Here is a 21,626-nt window from a genome sequence, read left to right on the forward strand (position 1 = left end):
GAAATGGGAAATTCCAGTTTCAGAAGAGCTGAACTGAGTTAGTTCAATCGTCTCAAACATTATGATCAATGGAGCCCTGAAATTATGATTCACCATGGTAACAGCACCCGACAAAAATACTTCTGCATACTTCAGAGTCAATATTTAACTTTAATTCTAAATCAATGTTATAATATCAAAGATAAAAAGTGGCAGAATGGTAAATTATTGAAGTACTATTAATTTTCATGGTATCCTACAGGCAAAAGAAAAAAGCAGCTAAACATAAAGTATAAAAACATAATTCAATCAAGGTAAAGCTTTTAGCACAAAAGGTTCATGAGTGTAGGCTACATGACTTTAGAAGCATCTGACATATTAAATAAATATAATTCAGTGTCTATTTCAGTGCACAGCAGCTTTTCCACATAGTTTAATGCTCTTTTCACATAATTAAATGTTCTTTAATACAAAGTCATGAAAGTAAATAAAATAAATAAATGATAATAAATAAATAAAAGACAATAAATAAAAGAAAGAAATTAGATCATTTTAAACTGGTATACTTCTGGAAAGTTCAAGGATCCATTAAGTGAATGCGTAGTAATATGTTCAAACCAGCACTAATGCAGAGAAAACACAGATAATTTGATCAGTCAATCCATCCTTTATCATGACTTCAAATACAACAGACATTCTATACAGGTGCTGGTCATATAATTAGAATATCATCAAAATGTTGATTCAAAGTCCATTCAAAAAGTGAAACTTGTATATTATATTCATTCATTACAAACATACTGATATATTTCAAATGTTTATTTCTTTTCATTTTGATGATTATAACTGACAACTAAGGATAATCCCAAATTCAGTATCTCAGAAAATTAGAATATTGTGAAAAGGTTCACAAGTGAAGACACCTGGTGCCACACTCTAATTAGATAACAAATTCAAAACACCTGCAAAGAGCTTTAAATGGTCTCTCTGTCTAGTTCTGTAGGCTACACAATCATGGGGAAGATTGCTGACTTGACAGTTGTCCAAAAATAGGCTGGCTGTTCACAGAGCTCTGTGTCCAAGCACATTAATAGAGAGGCGAAGGGAAAGGAAAAGATGTGGTAGAAAAATGTTTACAAGCAATAGGGGTAATTGCACCCAGGAGATGATTGTGAAATAATACCCTTTTAACCCTCTCAAGGCAGGCGTTGCAGATTTGCAACAGTAAAGTAACTGAAAACCTTATTACTAAAAACTTTACTAAAGGTTACTAAAGTTACTAAGTTACTAAAACTTAATTTGAGTCTGAGAGGGTTAAAAATGTGGGGGAGATCCACAAAGAGTGGACTGCAGCTGGAGTCAGTGCTTCAAGAACCACTACACACAGACGAATGCAAGACATGGGTTTCAGCTGTCAAAATCCTTGTGTCAAGCCACTCTTGAACAACAGACAGCGTCAGACAGCGTCAGACAGCATCAGACAGCGTCAGACAGCGTCATTTAATAATATACTGATGACAAATATATTATATAATATATTGTAAAATATGCAAATGATTGCCGCTTTCAATATATTGAAATATATTGGAAAAAATAAATATATATATAAGAATATATGCCTAATATATTACATGATATTTTCCAATATACTGCAATATATTTTTGTTTCGTAAGGGGGTGTTGGTTCACTGTGTTTTCTGAGGTCCAAGGTCAACACAGCCGTATACCAGGAAGTTTTAGAGCACTTAATGCTTCTAAATTATCAATCCTATCAATCCTCTAACTGTAAATTTTCATGGCATATACTGAAACACTTTACAAAACATTATTGTTTTCACAAGAAGGTCTCAATGCAAGATGCAAGAGTAAACATACAGCTGTTACACATAGCCTAATTTCAGAGGGCACTATAAAACAAATAATTCAAGTTAATCAATAGAGCCATGAATTGGGGACATGACCATACCACATTGTCACTTGAATTTCTATTCTTGCTGACATTTTCATGCAGTCTGAACAATGGATCCAAAAATTTTGAAATGAGGAATAATTTAATTATAAAACTCGAGGCATTTACCCGTTCAACTTTTTAAAAATAGAGCATTAATATGTCATTGGCAGATGTTCTTCCAACTTCAAAGTTGATGGTAAGCAAACTACTCTTAAGCTGCTTTTACACTTGCAGCGACGTTGTTTTTGCAAAGTCTCTGCTTTGTTATTCATTTGCATAAATTGAAGGTTTCTGAACTTTGTCGCATTGCTGGACATGCCCCATCCATCACCAACGGCTACTGTCGCACTGTTAGTCAGAAATTGCCAGCTCTCCATTGAAATGTATTTCATTTATTTCAATGGAGAGCTGACAATTTCTGGCGACAGCCAGCAATAGTTAGCGACAGCTGTCGTTGGTGACCGGATGTTATGGTGTGTCCAGCAACACAACAAAGTTCAGAATATGCAAATGAAGAGCAAACGAGGAGCAACTTTCTGGAGCGACAACTAATAGGAAAGAAGATGGTAGAGCTCATTTGATCATTCTCCTTTCAGCACCGTGGATAAACATATGCAATGGAAGAAAAAAGGCTCTGTTTCTCATTCATATTTGTTTGTATGCATTTAATTTAGATTTATATTATATTTTGTCTTTTGCATTCAAAATTATTGTACTTGGCAGCAAGAAACCGGATTCACACAAAAGTCGCTGCCAGTTTGAATGGGGCTTTAAGTGATATTCATTTCAGAAATTAAAATGGTAAAAATTACCAGTTCAAGTCATTTTAAATGGGCTTATTTCTTGCATTGGGAATTTAAAACATCTTTGCTAGCAAATTATGAGGTCATGGTACTGTTATTTAGTGTCACCATTGTTTTTTAGTTGTAAGTGCATTTGATGGAGAGCAGTTTCCTTTGAGCTTTCCCTTATCCCCTTAAACTGTAGATTTTTTTTGCACTTATATTCCCTTGTTGTGATTTCTGGGAATTTTTGCATATTACCTAAACCAGCGGTTCTCAATTGCAGTCCTTATGGAATTGAGAACCACATTAGGACCTAGACTTTATACGCCCCAAATAAAAAATAAAAATAAAAATATTCAGCTTGACCCACTTGGAGAGTCTGAGATCAAGAAGAAAAAGTGTTTGGAAACAGCAAGGTATTTAATTCACCACAATCTGATGTAGTGTTTTTGGGAAGTTGTGTATGATCGTTGTGTATGATGGTTTAGAAAGGAAATTCCAGTTTCACACTGGGTGTGTGAAAGTCAGCCTCACACACTTCAGATGGATACTACACCATGTGGTGTGTTCGCTTTGAAGGTGATTAGCATAGCGCATATGAAATGTCCATTGAAATAGGAGCATTTGGGTTTAATTTGATTTTCTTTAAACGATTTACAGTTTGCAGAACATATTCTGCAAAATACCAACATTGACTTCTCCAGTGCGCCACAAGACATTTTAAAACCATGAATGTTACTGACATGCTTTTTGCTGTGCATCACATTCATTAGTGTTTAGAAGATTTGACCTTAAAAAATAAAAATAATACCCTATCCCTGTATAGTAAACTTTATTTATTTATATATTTATTCAAACTTGTGTAGAATCGCATAACTGTTGATAATGTTGCTAATACAGTGTGTATGTGTGTATATATATATATATATATATATATATATATATATATATATATATATATATATATATATAATTTATTGATTAGTTTATTTTCTCATTATTATTATTTTTACAGATTTCCTGTGACGACTGTTGGCAGTGATTCCATGTGGGTTGTGTTAATAATCCATCCACAGAAAAATAATACAAATGTTTTTCTTGCAATAAGTCAAATTGAATTTTGAAGCCATTGTCTTTGTAGTCTTATTTATTTTTATTTATTTTTTTTTTTGTAAATTATTATAACTGCTGGATAATGTGTCTCTGAAAACAAGTGTTAGGTTTATTGCACTCATAAAATTAAGTGACATTTAAAAACATCATGATAGACATTGTATTTCAAATAGGCCTGGGCTAGAGACTTATGCATAGAAACCAAAGCCTCAAATATTGTGCTGTTATCAGTTGTAAGTTGGGGAAACCTCGCTGCTCAGATCCATTTTCATGTTTCGGAGAAAAGATGATACATTTTTAACCATTTTGCTTCCCGTACATCCAGTTGTGCTTCATGAATATATTAGTTCTAATATTACATATGGTAACTCAGCAACTACACAAGACATGTTGTATGATTGCATACAGAGAAACAGACATTCTGAGGGAAACTGAATCGGCTGCTACACCGGAGAGCTGTTCTGACTTACTAATGTTAGTACAGATACCAATGTTTCAAAACTTGTAATACTGAGATAATAAATTTTAAAACACAAACCAACACATTCTCACCTGTGAAAGGTTATCCCGTTTTTTTGTTTTTACAACCATCGGCTGCAAAGGATTGCAGCAGAATCTTTGAATCTTCATTGATTATTCACCATATGAAGTCAAGTTGACCGTTAAAGATGGCAGATGTGTCTACATGATTGGTGCAGACGAATGGGGCATCTACCTATACATATCTATGGTTGTCACTATGATGATCGCGTCAACGCCAAGCTTCAGACACGCCCTTCATCAAGCGTTGATGAAGACGCCCCGTGTGAATGTACCATTATGAATCCTGCATGGTGCATTGAACTCTCAGAGATTGGATAAGCCGTTGTCAATGAAATGATGAGAAAGACACAGCAAAATGTTGTCATTATACAGCTGTAGTATCTTAGTAAAGATTAATTTTAACCACTGATTCTTCACAGACTCATCCTTTGGTAGTGAAAATAAACCAAATTTACTTCCACAGTGAAGAGCACAGTGTCTTCTCAAGATTAAGTTATCCAAATGAATGAGTTACAGCATTTACAACTTTATTTATGTTGCACTTTCAGCTTTACAACTTTGCAGACTGTTTACATTCACATACAGCTACATCATACACTGCATGAAATGTAATTTTCAAAAGTCCATAATAGGGGCACTTCACAGACCAAAGTAAGCACTACAGATCCTGAGTGTTATTTACAAATATATTGTAAAATGTGTGATAACACTGTTTATTAATCAGTGGGAACATTTCCTCACCATGGCATCCCTATACTGGTGATACTACATACTAAAACAAACAAAATGGCCTGTCAACACCAACTCTATTAGTACTATTAGAAGTAAAAAAATTAAAATAAAAAAAACTCAAATTCAAGAGTCATTGGTTTAAATCAGCCTGATGAATCCTTTTGAATTAACTCGAAACTAACTGAATCCACAATGGCCTACCCAATGTAACAATATGACAATAAAAATAAAATAAATTAAATAAATAAAAGAAAACAAAGTTTGTTTTCACACTCATATTTCACAATAAAAAAAAAAAAAAAATATATATATATATATATATATATATATATATATATATATATATATATATATATATATATATATATATATATATATATATAAACTTTTGGTCGATCTCAAGATTGATTCTACCTCGCTAGGTGGTTTCTAGAATAATAAATAAATAAATTGAGAAACACTTCTCTAAAAACAGTCAAAGTCAAGATTCTGAACACTTCAGAAAGATTGCGAGTTTCCTTTAGGCATAAATCATAAATTGTCTATACTACAAATATAAATTTAAAAAGACAAAAGGGATCATAATGGCCAAAGGGAAACTGGTCAAAAGACAGAACAACCAGTCTTATGCAGAAACATTCTAGCTTCTGAACTGTGTCTTTACACACTAACTTTTCTCATATCTCACAATATTTGTTTTGTGTTTGTCCTGTCAATTTTTTCTCTTTAAACATTTTTGGAGTCACTGCTTCCCTTGACACCTCAGAGAAAATGCTCCTGCTGCATATAGCACAGACCAGTGCTGTCTCCATTTATCTCTATCAATAGTTACAGCGATAATGGACTTGCAGAGAACAAGAGAACAAGCTTCATTCCAAGGGCAGTTATTGGAAATCACTCAAACAGACAAACTAGCAGGTATCATCAACATTCCACTCTGTAAAAATTATACAGGCACATTATAGTGATCCACAGACACATGAAAGCTGTAGGCTTCTCGTGAATGGAGAATCAGAGCGGTTTAGGATATGATCACTGCACTAAACTTGGTTGTTCATTAGAGACAGACACTTTACAATCTAAAAAAGTTACAATAAAAGACAATGCTTCAGCAGTCTTTTAAATTCCCCACAGGCAAGGCAAAGTAGAGGCAAAAATGTACTATGGACCTTGACAACAATCCAGTAGGCCTAATGGAGCATACACTCTAAATAACAAATATATTCTCTGCTAAGTGTATTTCTACTTGCCTAGCAATGCTTAGAGAGGAAAAAAAGGGGACAGGTTAAAAAAAATAAAAATAATTATTCACTCAGACACAATGCCAACATTTAACTTTGTAACCTCATTTATCTTGTGAATTGTGTGAGGTTCAGCGCCACATAAGGAGGGGCTGATTCACTGATTTAACACTTGGAAGGTGGTGACACACCAAAGCTACACTCTCTTCCACTCACACTCGCACGCCCACACACACAGACACACACATTTACTTAGCTTTCTAAATGGGGATATTTCAATAGACATCTTTTGCTTTTACATAGCATTCAGCTAGTAATAAATACCCACACTCTTACCTTGGCAAAACTTTCTACATTTTTTTAATTAAATTGCCTTTCTTTTTTTTTTTCTTTTTTTTTTTATAGGTTTATATATTTTATCTAGTTTTACAAATTAGGATGTCCCCAAAATTAGGTTTAATCAGATTCTATACATTTAAGGCGGTTGTACTCCAGATGAGAATGGCAGCAGCATCATGGACAACTCACAGGTATCACACACTGGAGCATCACGTTTAGTTCAAGACAGCAGTCCAAAACCTTTAATCTAATTAACAAACAGGCAAAAGTTCAAAAGTAGTGCTGATGGGTTTGAAGTTTGTGGGGTTTTTAAATTTATTTTTCTATTTTTATTTAATGATTTGTGATTTAATGGAAAACTAAATGAGTGGGGCTGTGTGGTTCGGCAAGATTTTGAACAGCCTCCTGAGCTGTAGCCGTTGACAGACAAAGAGTGGTGCACACTCATAAAAAACAATGTGTTCGAATTTTAAAGATGTAGCATATGTTGTGCTGCAATTCTCATCCAGTGTGCAACCCCATTTACAAATGTAAAAGTGATGTAACTGTGCCTCATTCAATAATTTCCTGTTCACAAAGACGTTAACTATAACTTTAAAGTCTTAAAGCTGCAGTAAGGAACTTTTGACGCTCTAGCGGTTAATAAACAGAACTGCTTGCGTCTTGCGGACGAACATCGTAGCCGGAACTACTTCTCTCTGTTTATGTCTATGAAGAATCACAAAGGCACTGGGTTACTCCGCCGCGGTACCCCCGAAGCAATCTAAAATAGTCCGAATATAAACACTTATTATGGGTGCACCCTAGTGATTCAGGACAGGCTAAAAACACGGTTTGGAAAATGTATTCATGGTGTACTCGCTTATTATGTTCATTTTTCTACATTTTGAACACAAACAAAGTTACGGACCGCAGCTCTGACTGGTTGTTTTTTACCGGGAGCGCATGACTTTCTGCAAATGGCAATAGGACCACTGGGAGGAGCTTGATTTTTTTTCACAGATTATCTGTCTCATATTCTACTGTCAGGACATAATGACAGGTTTAATAAATATGTAAAAAATATTTTTTTACAAAAGTTCCCTACAGCACCTTTAATGATCATTTTAATTCTATGAGAATAGAAAGTCCACATCACCTGGTTGTCCTCATCACCTTGACGACCATCGGCACAAGACCACGGCAACCAGACAAGTCCTCTAAACAATCTAATGTGTGTTGCAGCCTGGAATTAAACCATGCCATGCTGGTTTTGTCTGGCCTGAAGAGAACTGGTCCCCAAACTGACCCTGGTTTCTCACAAGGTATTTTTCTCCATTTCTGTCACCAGTGGAGTTTTGGTTTCTTGCCACTGTTGCCTTTGCCTTGCTTAGTTAGGGACACTTGACTGATTGCACAGACATTATTGTAAGAGAGCTGAATTAGATGATGACATCACCGAATCATCAATGAACTGACAAAAAAATGACTCTTTGTTGTTGTCCTCTTGCATTATTGTCAAACTATTTTCCTGTTTGACACTGTAAAGCTGCTCTGACACAAACAGTTTTGTATAAAGCACTTTATAAATAAAGGAGACTTGACTTGATGCAACAACTATAATTATAATGACTGAATCATCTGAATCACTTTCAGGACTAAATTCAGCAATAAAAAAAAGCATTCTCTCAATTTCATTTATTTGCAGCAAATATGTGTAAATATCATTATGAGCATAAAAAGGTGTAACAGTTGAGACATAAACTGAATAAGTTCCACAGACTTTTGACAAACAAAAATAGTCCACGAACAAAGGTGGGGTCAATATCAAAAGTAGCAGTCAGAATGTGTGATGCGGCCAGCAGCTGCTTTAAGTACTGCATTGCATCTCATCCTCATTGGCTGAATCAGAGTTCTTGCTGTGAGATGTAACTCCACTCCACCACCATGGAATTCCTAGACATTACTGGAGGGACACATTACATGTGGTTTGTCACTGCAAAGACAATCAGCTGTCTATCCTTCCTCCCAATAGCACTGTCTTAGGCGTCTTAACAGACATTGCAGATTACTGCTGAGGCCACATCTGCAGTCATGCCTCCCTGCAGCAGGACTATGGCATGTTCACGCAGATGATCAGGAACCCTGGACATCTTTCTTCTCTCGAGTCAGTAGAAAGGTCTCTTTTATGTCCTAAGCTACTGTAACTGTGACATTCATAGCCTACCACCTGTAAACTGTAAGTGCCTTAAGGACTGTCCTACAGGTACATGTCCAATAATTGTTTGTGATTCATTGAATAAGCATGGGAAACACCCCTTTCTAATAAAGACTTGAAAAGCTGATTTGGATTTTACAAACTTATCATTAAAATACAGTATCTGTTAAAAAAAGGGAAGTTTCTTTTTTTTTTTTCTTTTTTTTTTCAGCTGAATGATAAAAACATGGAAAGCCAATCAGATTTCAAAAGACTTTAAATCGTTTGAGCATGTAAAACAACAGACAGCTGGCACTATAATAAACAGAACAATATCGTCCATTGGTGTGGACACACTTGGTGTAAACAGGAGATTTTTAATTTGTAGAATTGCTAATTCTGTAGAATTTGTATCTCTCCTTTTATGTAAATCAAAGATTACAGTAAAACAACTGTCAGCAGCATGATTTTGAAAAAAAAAAAAAATAAATAAGATCACAATGACTAGAAGTTGGCAATATTGTACCATAAAGCTTTTTTGAAACCAAATAAATCACCTAAAATTAAGAGTGTCATTCATAATATGTACAAATGAATCCTAATTCATTCATTATTAGGTGGCATATACGCTTTAATATGTGACACAGACTATATTTTTAAAGCTTAATTTCAGCTGTTTTCCGTGAGAAACTGTGCATGAGTGTAAGGTGCACTACCATTATGCCCAAATTACAAACAACAGAGGCGAGATAACTGACAGCTCCAACACAAACACAAACACCACAGGAGCTGGCTCATATACAGCCAAACTGGAAAACATGCATTCAAGAATACATAATCCTGTTTGATGTCTTTTAATATCTGTTTTTAACTTGGAGAAGTAGACACAAAATGCAGCCAACAGAATTTAACTTAACATTTTGATTTGTTAGCACATTAAAATGTATATGTGCAGGATTTCTGATTCCAGTCCAGTAGAAAACCATCGACCACCAGGAAAAATACAGCAGAACATGAGATGATATCACCAGCCACAGGAAAAGTGCAGCAAACACAAATGTTGCTCCGCTGGCATCCTATATTTGATCCCCCAAGGTGGAAACAGTCACAGAGGTAGTAAAAAATGTGGGAAAAGTGTGAAAAAGAATCCAACTCCCTGGAGCAAGTCAGGAAAAACACCAATAACTAACATCTCAAGTTGAATAATGAAACTGCATCATTTCTTTTGCTGTCTTTTATTACACAAGGAGGATGTTCTTTGGACCCATTTATCACACTTCTGTCTGTGTTTGAGCACTCTAGTGTGCACTTTTATAAAGAGCTTGAGTTTTTCCAGACAGAGTGAGAGGCTGTCAGTATAGCCATAGCCAAAGGATGCACTCTGGAGCGTGACAGGCTGACTAGGTGCTCTGAATTGTTGACAAGGAAAACGTTGTTTGCTTCCGGTATTGGACAGAATCAAATAAATGGAAGTATTTTGCGGCAGAGTAGAATTTTCGAGGCTGTCCGAATCAGGTGGATGAATGTGGTATGACTGAGGGGCACTCAGCATACTACCCTTGGGTGGTGCACAATGTTCTCTTGTGACATTTTAAATGATACACACACTGAAACATTCGGACATCCAGAGGACACTTTTTGTTTCTTCACAGTCACTTTGAATGGCAAGAAATTTGACTTTGCATTTTGTATTAGTTTAAAAAATTAAAGATGGGTCTTTTTGTTTGTTTGTTTCATGCTGTTTATTGAGCTTAAATGTATAGTTAACTCATGCAAGAAGATATTCAGCGAAATGGCTCTGTTTGTCACTGGGCTGTACACTTTCTAAATTATTGTACTTCTATAGTTAATTCAAATCAGCTCATATTCAGTGAATTATATGAGTATAATGTCAAGAATGTGAAGGTCTAATTGCAGGAAAAAAAATGAATGTTTTTGATCTTAAACACTACCTTTCATCAACAGGCACTGAAATTAAACACACTACCTTTAATGCAAGTTGATATTCTGCCATCTAGTGGCACAAGCATTATTTTAGTTGTTTAAAATGCCTCCAATAATCTCTCTTGACATAAATAAATATCACTGGAGGAGGTCCGGCTTTGAATTTATTGATATTTTAATCTGATTAAATCCTTTAAAACCAAATTTATCCCACAGTATAAAAAACCCTAACCTCCATTATAATGAGAGGACAGTTAGAAAACGTGTTGCTCCCATAGACCTAAACATACTGAATGCTGGAGAGCAAATAATGAACTTTTGGGTTTTTATGTTTAAATTTACTCTCACTCCATCCACAGATTTCCCTTCACGTTGTTAAAAATGCCATTCTTAACTCAGTGTAATTCCAGTGTCTTATGTACCACTGTGTGCTAGTTAGAGTCTCAAATCACTCTGCTGTTCCGGAGCAGAGAAATGTAAATTCCAAACCTAATGCATGGTGGCACCTTCGTCTCTCCAACGAGGTGTGATTTACCCCATGTGAAAGCATCCTGACAGCCTCCTCCATCATCGCACCTCTGTGACCAAATATATAGGATGCTCAAATCTCCTGGTCCCCGACTCGTTCATTCTTTCCATCCCTCCATCCACAGGTGAAGCTGAAGACTGTATCACTCAGTCCTCTTGAGAATTACAGCCCTGAGAAGCAGGCAAACAAGCCCACTGGGACGTGTGTGTATGTGTCTATAGAATATGTGTTTATGTTTGTTAGATCCTGGTGTTCATTAACTAGCATGGACTTCGAGCGTGAAATAGCACCTAAGGCTGCTTTTAATTTAGATGAGATGTGCAAACACATCCAGGGCAAGTGGCACGTAGTTATTGCAGCTACACTGAAACATTTATTATTTTAGCAGATGCTTTTATCCACGTCAACTTGAAATAAAGCAGAGAGCATGAAAATGTAACGAAAGAGAGAAAACTAAAGCCAAAAGTATGGGTGCTATAGATATTACAGTTAATTTAAGAGTCTATCAATATGCCTTTTTAAGCAATTAGATCAATGCAATTCGGTAATGAAGTGCTCCAGATTGCATGAAATCCACTGACTCATGCTTGCCGCTATATAAATGCTGGGTAAAATACTGCAAGCATACTTAAGTATTTTCCTCGCCAATTCAAATTGCCTTTTGAAAACTTCTATTGAACCCTTTGTGAAGGGGGTGGAGCTGTTGATTTTATTTCAATACTGTGGATTTTTATTGCACCAATGAGCACAGAGCTGCAAATTACAAGTGATATGCAGCTGTTGGTTTAACCAGGGGGGCAAAAATTATTAAAGCTATTTATTCATTATTAAGTCTTTACTGCTAACATCAACTATAATTTCACAAAGTTTTGTTGTTTATACGTTTCTTTAAAAACATGTTTTGTCAAAAATACACAGATGTTTTGAATGTCTGTCAATAGACAAATTCTGAAAGGCAATCAATGTTTGGTGTCTGTGTTACAATGCCAGAATATACATAAGCAGACCTAACTAAAAAAAATAAAAAAAATAAAAAAAAAATAAAAAACAATGAAACAGACAGTTTTGCTTGTGGATATTTACGTTTTCATTACTATGTGGCTCAAACAAGATTTGATGTCACTATCCTGACATATTTGACAAATCCAGAAATGATTTTATCCTCAAAAACTACCACAGTTCCTGGCAAATTAATGAATAATAAAGCTTGCATCAAAGTCAGTCTATGTGATTAAAACTTATAATTTTTTTGTCCAGCCAATGGAAAACAGGAGAGATTTCAAGAAGCCTGTTTGGAAACAGTCTTTATAGAGAAATCTAATAGCCATGAGCAAAGCAATAGGCACAAGTACAGCTGAAACTTCATACTACATCCATAAAATATATTGCAGACAACAAAGAACCAGCAAACAACAGCACATCTCTACTCCTGAGATAAGATGATCCTTCTACCTTAGTGCAAGAATCCCGCCTGGGTAAAACTTCAACAGCTTCTACTGCCGTCATTAAAAGATTTTGCCTTGAAATTAATCCTCAAATTAAGATTACTGTGGCTCTGCTTGGGGGCTTAGATAACTCTATTAACAAAAGTAGAACATCTGATCAAGGTAATTACGCACTGTTAATTATGGTTCCTAATCACACCGCTAATTATGAGCACCCTTGCTGGTTCAATATTAAAATCAAATTGTGCTGCCTTGAAGGTGTTTCAATTTGTTTGGTTAATCTCCATCTAAAGTTGTTTTCCAGCACACTCAGCAGTTCACCTAGTGAGGAAGAGAAAGGTGAGAGGAAATAAAAGTACAGAAGGCCGATTTTCATTATCTTGCTACTGTTGTCTAATGTGCATCATTTTATTTTCTGAGGAATCCTTGAATGTGTTGCCAGGCAACATGCACATGGTATGGGGCACATGCAGAGGTTCACTAGTTTGCCGTATATCATAATCTGAACAAGCTGAGCAGTCAACAGTGTGTGACACTTTCAGTACATGAAAAAATTTGGTGCTTTTAAATCGCTTCACTGTTATACATGGATGTGGCTGCTAGATGGTCTTTCAGGAAGTATAATAAAATAATATAAAAATAAAATAAATAAATCCTGTCATCATTTATTCCTCTTCGTGTTGTTCCCAACCCAGATTTTTCTTCTGCTGAACACAAAAGGACAGATTTTGAAGTATTGTGCTGGTTGCTCTTTTTCCCCATGCAGTTATTCCCCATGAGGATTGGGGGCTTTAAACAGGATGTAAAAGTCCCATAGAAATGGGCCATATGACATGTTTGAAGCCATACAACAGGCTTGTGTGAAGAACAGACCCAAACTCCAGTCATTATTTCCCTGCTAGAAACCGGATCATTGAGTGAGGGAGCTGAACTTGAGAACAAGTCAGTCAGACTTGAGAATGAATCATATGAAACACAATGTGAACTGAATCAACCAAATCACCGAAATGATCAGATTCAAATAATGATATGCTCACAATAGAACTTGTTTCATGCATTAAGGAGGTGGATGGCTGGATGTCATTACTTGTAACTTATGCTTTTTGAAGCTTGAAAATAAATCCTGATTCACTGTAAATGCATAAAAAAATCATAATTTATAAAAATATGCAGCACTGTTTAATAGACACTGCTAGTTTTTGAAGAATAAATCAGTACTTTTATTCAGCAAGGACATATTTAATTGATCAAAAGTGACAGCAAAGACATTCATATTGTTACAAAGATCATGCTGGAAATGATGTACCTTTAAACTATTATTTCATCAAAACAATTATCCACAAAAATATAAAGCAGCCTAACCATTTACAACACTGATAATAAATGTTTCTTGAGCACCAAATCAGCATATTACAATGATTTATCAAAGATCATGTGACTGGGGTAATAACTGCTGATAATTCAACTTTACCATCACATTAATGAATTACATTTTAAAATACATTGAAATAGTAAACTGTTATTTTAAATTGAAATAACATTTCACAATATTAATGTTTTTTTTTTACTGGATTTGTATTATTTTGAATAAATGCAGCCTTGCTGAGCAAAAGAGATCAAGAACATTAAACGTTAAAATAATAATAATAATAATAATAATAATAATAATAATAGTACAGATCCCTAACTTTTGAACAGAATCAAACAAACTTCAAATGATCAAAAATCACTCCACATGCTGCTAATGTGAAAAATGTTGTGTGAAAGCAAAATGACAAAATTACATTTCATGCACAATACACCCAGTCTTGAATTATGAATCATATTTGAATTGTGCAAGAATCACAATAGGATATAGAGAGCACAAATGTTTCCTCGTAAAAATTCAGTAAGAAATTCAGCTCAACCCTAAAGCGTCACACTCAGTTAAACAGCTGAAGTAGCAGAGAGACTGAAGGATGAACATAATGTTCAGCTTTTAACCACGTTCCACAAGGACTGACTCAAGGAGAGCTCAATTGTCTGCCATTTGCATACATTTCCAAATGAACAGAGTTTTGTAAAAATTTGGCAGAGAGTCAAAGCGATGCATGGGGGTTAACGAACGCTCGTCTCTGAGAGCTCCCTGTTCACGCTGAGTGGCGACAATCTGGCCACATCTCATCCGTCACTCTCTCGGGTAAGAAATGAACCAGCCTGGGACACTAGCAGATTGCTGGAAGCTGTCCAAATTAATTATAAGGCCTCTCAGAATAGAGAGAGCTGACTAGCCTCTGTGCATCTCTCCCTGTGGCAGGGACAATCGCTCTTGAAGTCGGCAGACACATTTATCGAATGATCTCAAGGAACAGAAGTGCTGCATTGCATGATTTATAGAAGATAATTTCAGATCTTACCTGCTGAATTTGTAAACATCATCAGTCAGTCCTTTCCAGGCTAACAAATAGCTGCCATTTAAAAATATGACAGACTATTAGCATAGAGGCATAGGCTAATACTGTGGATCATAGCCTGGAGAGAAGTGTGTAATCTGACTGTAATTGATGAAGTGGACTTGTCGAAGGCGTTTAAGTCTGTAACTGTCAATGGAACTGCAGACACCAACCTTAGTAAGGATAGACAGCATATTTAATTTGATGTGAATTGCAATGAGGCTGTGAGGGTTACAGGTTCAGTCTGTTCAATGAGCTGTACTGTTGTGTATCTTGGTGTAAGCAACCAAACATAAAACATAACAAATGTTCCAGTTGTTAAAAACTCTGGTTGGTAAAAACTGTTTGCAGAGCAGGGGAGGATACTTAGTTCAACTCGTCAAGACAATGAATGTTAAATAAAAGCCTGGACCGATGCATGCCATTCTTTGTATATGCTGCTCTGAGTCTTGTGAGTTTCTCAGCAAAGCGACACAAGCCATGTGAGCTGCAAGGAACTGCAGCTGAACATTGCTTCAGCAATTCAGGACAGATGAAAAGTAATTGACTCAGGAGCTAGAAATCAGACACAGTGGAGAAGGAGTTATCATTCTGAATACTGAGCAGCTTATGTGATTGACATCTAACAACAAAGAAAACAAAGCCCAAAGCACAGAGGGTTTCATCAGCAAGTGTGGAAACATCCAAATTGCTACAGACAGCTAGGATGTCTGCAGGTGAAAATGAGTTGGACATTGTGGTCCTCTCTTGGGACGTAACTCCCCCAAAAGAGAACTCCAGCCAGAAGATAAATTCTTATCTGTGTGCATGTAATTTCTCTAGAGTCATCAAAAACATACAAAATAAAACAACAAAAACAGCAAAACAAACAAATGAAAGTGACTGATTCGGAAGGTTTTCTCTTCATAAGGGTTTCAAAAAGTTGGCCTACTTCTATTGCATTGATCAGCATGCAACAGATGTCAGGTCTTTTAATCATGATAACTCATATCTGGCCAATTTAGCTCTTCAAACAAGTTAGCTGATTTAATTAAAATATCTGGATTGTCACGGTTTCTGTTAGTTTGGACTTTGTTTGTCTAATTTGGTTCTTTGACCTAGTTTCTGTCTCCCCTTTGATTATAGTAGTTAGTTCACCTGTGTCTTGTTAGTATATATAGTTATTAAAACTGTATATATTTTGCATCATAAAAGCAATTAGAGATTTTGAGATTAGAGATTCTGAGATTAGAGATTTTGAGATTAGAGATTTTCTCTTGCGATGCATCAAAGCCGCCTCATAAAAGCTCACTGTTCGCATTAATACACAACTCTGAGAACCTGTATTGAATGTGCAGTTGATATCAACATGCAATGATGGCTGCAGTTACAATCTTTCACGGCTAATATATCTCTGGTTAAGGTTAAGTCAGGCAAGTGTGTGAACGCAAGCAGGATGCATGCTTGATCTCTCCTGATGGAGTCTGGAGGAAATTAATGGAATTTTTACTTCCAGAAACCACTCTGGAATTGTTTTATGATCATTCATAGTAAATGATGCAGTCTGTATATTAAAATTACAGTATGTCTATGCTTAGTAAGTGTATTTTCTCACAGACTATCATCCATATTGTGTCAAGAACTAGTCATGTACATAAAACAGATTGTTTTGCTCAGTAGGCTGCCGACACAACCACAAAGAGACTTTGCATAGGGAGCGGAGAGAAAGCACTGATTTCTTGCATGCAGTTATAGAATTGGTCAGTTTCACCCTGGGCAGTGTTTACACCTCTCTTAACTGACATAGGAAAGAGGCTTATTAAAAGTAAGGAAACACTTAAAAGTGTTGTTTGTTTTTTTATGTGTGTGTTTTAACAAAACAGAGGACAATCAATGAATGACATCTCCATGGCAGTGTCTGGTCATTACATTTGTACATATCAAAGATCGGCAAGGAAATAAGTTTCAGGTTTTCTACTATTATTATCATGCACATGCAAGTACAAAATTATTCTACATCATTTAGATAAACTGTACTGACCTCTTGGGGTTCTAAGTGGGTCAAGAGGTAATGACCACTTATTTGAAAATTTCCAAATGTTGAAACAGTTGACTCAGCATTTCTTCAAACAATGAGGTAAATAAGATGTCAGCTCTGTGACAGAGGTCTCAGATCTGCCCGGCACACACCAGAGGGATTGTGGGAAAACACGGCCTCCATACACCTCTCCACATTCATCTGTCCTAGAGCAAATTGGCTGCCACCAGGGTTGGCAAGGATCATCCCGCTGTAAATGAAGACCGAGCCAACATAAACGGGCCTGTCAATTTGGCCCCAGCATCTTGGGACCTTCCAGTCCCCAGACCTGCCCGCTCCAATCCTCACCACTATTAAAAGATTCGCAATTCAACTAAGGCCAAGGGAAATATTTAACCAGAGTGCAATTTTTTTTTATGCTAGTATATAAAAATTAACCCCCCACTCATCTAGGGCCAAAGATGAGAAAGTTAAAGCCGTTTTACAGAAGTGGAAGCAGCAAGGCACATTGCCTGGGAAACAGAGTGGTTTGTTTATTAGAAGAGTAGTGCGGGTCGACATACCTGTCAGTGCATTTTCCATCTCACTCAGATTAATGTTCCACATGTGTGCCTGCATCTTCATCATTTTATTCTGCATTTAGCAGCTTTATAGCTGTTTGCAAACACAAACAAAGAGCTATTTGATTTTCACAGTGAAGAAATGGTTGTCATCTCAAGTACTGATATAAAGAGTGCTGTAATAATTGAAGTGCTTTGTAGGCTTTGACTAAATAAACCACAAAGGGTACTGGCCGTTGAACATGCTGGCAGCAGGGGAACAATCTTCTATTCCCTTTGATTAAATCCATTACCCGACAAACCACCTGGACCAGTTGAGATCAATGGTTTAATCCAAATGCTAATTGTTCCTCTCTGTAAACACACATGTTAATAATTACGGCGGCGAGGTGTCATTAGATTCCTGTAAGGCATCTCAAGGGATCCGACTCCAAATTAGAAAGCTTTGTCTCAATTATGGGCATTTAAACAGGGGGTGTTCAAGATAAGGTGAAATAAAAATAACTCCAAAAATATAAAGACAAACTGCATAATATCAGTGGGTAATGTTTCAACAATCCTCTGAAAAGCCTGCCTCCCACAATGTTTAATTTTCATAACTGCGGGTAAAATGGTTTCACAGTCTCTGCGGATAATTTCCCATGCTTTTGTTTAAAATCTAATACGGTGTAAAATTACCTCCGGTACATTCATTTTTCCCCAATCCTGCCTGATAAATTGTGCCATTTGAGACGAGCAGAAACAGGTGGCTTTTAAACTGCAGCTTGCCTGAGATGACTAGTGCAAGTCATTTCCATTTTGAGAGGTTTCTTTATTGCTCTCAGTTTTGTTACATCTGTTTCCTGCCATGCTCCTTCACCTTTCCTTATGTTTCTTTGCAACATCAGCTTGTTCAATTTGTATTCCTAAATTACCGAGCGTACCATCACTGGCTTATGACTTTCTGAGGACTGCTACACACCTGCAGCCAAGCACAACATCTCATGCAGCGCAGCTAATTGTTTCATCTGCACTCAGTGGCGTTAAGATGTTACCCTGTTTCATGTTTGTTCACCTCTTTAACACTGAGCTCTAATTGTACTTCCGAATTAAGAGCACTCGAGAACATTTAGACAACAGTATAAATTACTCTCTGAAAGCCTTAATGTTTGTTTTTCCTGATTTACGCAAATGAAGCTCATCCGTCACAATTAAACTAACCAACAAAGAGGCAGGACTCACTGACAAGACGCTCAGTCTTCCAAATAAGATGGTATTTATGCTCTCCATTAAACTGATGGAGAATTTACGGTGCCCCAAAAGTGACAAAAAAGGGGGATCTTATCACATATTTCACTACTAGTTGAAGTTGGTGACCGTGTTGTCAAGCTGTTTGCTTTGAGTTCTTGATTGTGAGCTGTGCGTCATATTGATACACTGTTGACAACAGAGGTACACTTCTTACCCCACTTCGGGGGCTCCATAGGAATCAAGACTGAAAATCTTTCAACCTTCAATTCAATTCAATTCAATTCAAGTTTATTTGTATAGCGCTTTTTACAAAACAAATCGTTACAAAGCAACTTTACAGAAAATTATGTTTCTACAATATTTAGTAGTAGCTAGTAGTTTGTGCACATTTGACAGGATTTTAGAAAAAATAAAAATAAAAATAATAATACAAGACGTAGTCAGCTAGACGATGAACTATCAATATTATTAATTAAGTTATTATATGATTCAGTCACACATTTGGCAATAATTGTTAGTTCTGTTTGTTGATTCAGGGTTAGCATCATCTGGGGTCCTCTGAGGGTCAGCATCATCTCTTCTCGGGTTTTCTGGATCCAGACTGGAGCTTGTGTAAATCCTAGTTAGCGAAACATAGAAACAAAATACAGACATCATTAGCATAGCTGCTGATCCAACAAAGTCAAATTAGTTTAACCCAAGCTAATGAATGAAAATGCACCTTTGATCACCTTTGAACCTTCCTAAACCTTCAGTGCCAACAGAAAGTAACAGGGAGTACCTGTCTAAGTCTAATGTTAATAACTCTATTACATATCTAGCAGACTGACAGTAATTTCCAAAATAGTGTAACATGAGGAAACGATTCACCTGGCAATCATATGGCACTGTAATGTTTGACTAATTTTAGTAAGCCAATTAATTTAGACAGTTCAAAAGCTAATTCACTGAGTCTCCAGAATATCACCCTCTCCACTAGATGGCACCTACATCAAAGGAAAACAATGCTTGTCCTTTTGCCCTCAAAGGCTCTCACTTCTGTCACCGAACTTAAAATGAGCATAGTACGCTGATATTGATTCAATGCAGTTCCGTTTTAATAGCTACATTGTTTTTACACAAATTTTACTAACTGCATAGTACATGGCTGCCTATTGCATAATGTACAACAACCGTGTCTCTGAAGTAAATAAACAAACAAATACATTTAAAAAAAACACCACAAAACAGCATTAATAGGAAGTGCTCTAGATTATTCAGATAACAACTGTTCAAAAGTTATACCATGAAGAATGTGCTAATCTGAAAAAAAAGGAAACTGAAAAAAAGAACACTGCAAAGTACTCATTGTTCTACCTTGCAACAGGAAGTGGTTTTAATCAACAGACCAAATCAAACTTGATCTCATCTCTGTCTGTATGTGAAACTCACTTGTAGTAACTTAAAACCCCCTAAAACTTCCTAAAAGATCACCATATCAAAGCTCACTTTTGGTTTCGACATGCCCACTAACAAAGGCGTGTTGTTCCACCACACTCCGGAGTAATAACAGAAAACAAAAATGTTTTAAAAATTCATTATTTTTTCATTCATTATTTAGAGGCAGCATCAGCATGATTGATTTGCAGGCTTTTGGTGCCTTTTTTCTGCCTAATTAGCCCACTGGGCACTCGGGTACAATAATACAAGCCATCTTTTGTTTCCTGTGGCAGCCTTTACTCTGGGACCCATATCCACGCACACATGGGAATACTGCTTGTCACTAGAGAGCAGCTCCCCATCATGGCTGTAGGGCAGGAGTGGAGCCGCCCAGCAGAACCTCCACCGTCCCTCTTACTGATTTATGATCTGGAGAGCAACAACAAAACAAGAAGGAGGCCCAATTATTCTTCAGAAAGAAACTGGGGAAAGTGTGTTAGCCTTGTGTGGAGGAGAAGTGGGCGTGGGAGAGAGGAAGATGAGAGTGGTCCTACACAAGAGGTTAATTCTCAACCAAGACCCAGCCATCTCTAACTAAAGTCTTGGAGTAACATATTTAGACCAAAAGTTGCTTTTGATCTGCACTTTCAGTTTTAAGTCAATAGCAAACACTTACAGTTTATCTGCTTATTATCAGTGTGTCTAAAAGTAAAGCTTTACATGTGTACATTCTTGCAGTGCTTGCAGTATAAGAAAGCTGCATATGAAATTTTAGACGCCCTGAGCATCTGAACACCCAGCGGAGAGAGCATACAACCGCTTAAAGGAAGGAAAAAGAGAGTAGTCTTGACATGAAACACTGTGATTCATCAAACTTTGATTAAAGCATGGCTATATGCCATCTCTAATATCACTCAACTAGACTGATCACAGATTAAATGTGAATCTGAAAGTCGCTTGACATATGCTTTGATTTAACTACAATCTAAAGAATAAAAGAAAGATTGAGGATCTTGAATTAAGGTGTATGGAGTGCCACCTGGTGACTGTTTAATATATTGGTTTAAATTGAATAGAAATCTTGACAGGGTCACTGTCAGATGAGGTTACTACTTAACCCTTGTTCTCTGTTTGGGGTATCTGAGACCCTAAGGTCATTGCAATAACTTAAAAAGCATACTAAACATTTAA

Source organism: Carassius auratus, unplaced genomic scaffold, assembly GCF_003368295.1.
Source record: "Carassius auratus strain Wakin unplaced genomic scaffold, ASM336829v1 scaf_tig00021055, whole genome shotgun sequence".
Classification (NCBI taxonomy): domain Eukaryota; kingdom Metazoa; phylum Chordata; class Actinopteri; order Cypriniformes; family Cyprinidae; genus Carassius; species Carassius auratus.